The sequence below is a fragment of the Arachis duranensis genome, chromosome 7 (genome assembly GCF_000817695.3).
Source record: "Arachis duranensis cultivar V14167 chromosome 7, aradu.V14167.gnm2.J7QH, whole genome shotgun sequence".
Classification (NCBI taxonomy): domain Eukaryota; kingdom Viridiplantae; phylum Streptophyta; class Magnoliopsida; order Fabales; family Fabaceae; genus Arachis; species Arachis duranensis.
Window position 1 is genome coordinate 4,215,864 of NC_029778.3, and position 1,479 is coordinate 4,217,342.

The following is a 1,479-nucleotide window of genomic DNA, read 5'->3' on the forward strand; positions in this document are numbered from 1 at the left end:
TACAAATTGAGGAGTATCAGATGGAGATTGCAAAACTTAAGGCGGAGGCAGCAGAACTTAAGGCAGCAGCAGCAGAGGAAAAGGCAAAGAGACAGAGAATGGAGGCAGAGGTGAAGGCAAAAATACAGAGTATGGGAAATTTGTTAAGCTACATAATTCAGCAACAAGGAGGTAGTTTGCCATTTGAAATAGTTGCAGATTTGGATTCTTTGAGAAGTGCAACAACCTCATCCCATGCAATATGATGTGCGGGCAGCTAATTATTTGAATTATGAATGTTAGGAATCTAAATACTCTTTTAATTTTTCACTATCATAATGACTTTTGAGATATTTATTTTTAGTTGTTCGTTTTGGTAACTTTATCTGTAGTTTACAGTCATCGATGCACTAAATTCAAATAATTATTATAATGATTCACTTTTGCATATATTTTTGTTTTGTTTCGGGTGTTGTAGTTTGATTGACTGTTATTTATTTTAATTAGGTAACACAATTGAATGGAATAATGTATAAAGAATAATAGAATTGGCATATTCTAGTTTAAATTCGGGTTTTTTTATAAAAAAAAAGTGTAACTCTACATTTGGCAGCGGTTTTAAATCCGCTGCTAGATCCTAACAGAATATATTCAACGGATAGCATTTTGCAGCAGTTGACAACCGCTGCCATCCTCAAGCAATGATATTCTTGCGATTTTGTAGCGGAGAGAACTGCTACAAAATTATACCGCTGCAAAATACCATTTAACAGCGGTTGTTCCAGCGGTTGCTCTTAACCGCTGCAAACGGTTTAGCCGCACGCTATCTTTCAGTGGGTGTATCAACCGCTGCTATCTGTTTGGCAGCGGTTAAAAACCGCTGCTAATCCTATAAATAACCGCTGCTATTTTCCGAATACGGTGTAGTGTCTTATTATCGTTGTCATCAACATTATATCTTCTTCCTCTTCTTCTTTTTCTTTCTTTTTTTCATTAAATTTTTTCTTCACTTTTCTTTTTCTCTTCCTTCTCCATCATTATCTCGTTGTTGAAGATAATAAATAATTCAGGTTTAAATTGATTATTGTTTTGAATTCAATCAAGTGGCTAAAGTGTGATTCAATTCAGAAAAAAATATAACATTAGAGAAAATATTTTTCTGCAGCAAATTTGGGTATAGCACGAAGATATTTGGGTGTAACACGAAGATATTTAGGTGTCTTTTAAAAGTTATTAAGTGTATTTTTATTCTGATAAGTTCTGCATATATAATTCAAAACTCTTCATTTTCCTCTACTGCTTTTTTTTATCATCATCACCATCTTCTTATTATTCTTTTTTTCTTAGTTATCTTCTCATTTTTATCTTAACTTCTCAAGTTTCTTCTTATTTTACTCTTTTAACAAGAATAAAAAAAATCAAATAAAGAAGAAGAAGAAACACATAATGCTGCAAAATTACTTAGAAGATGAAGAACTTACATTCATTTAACTAAAAGAA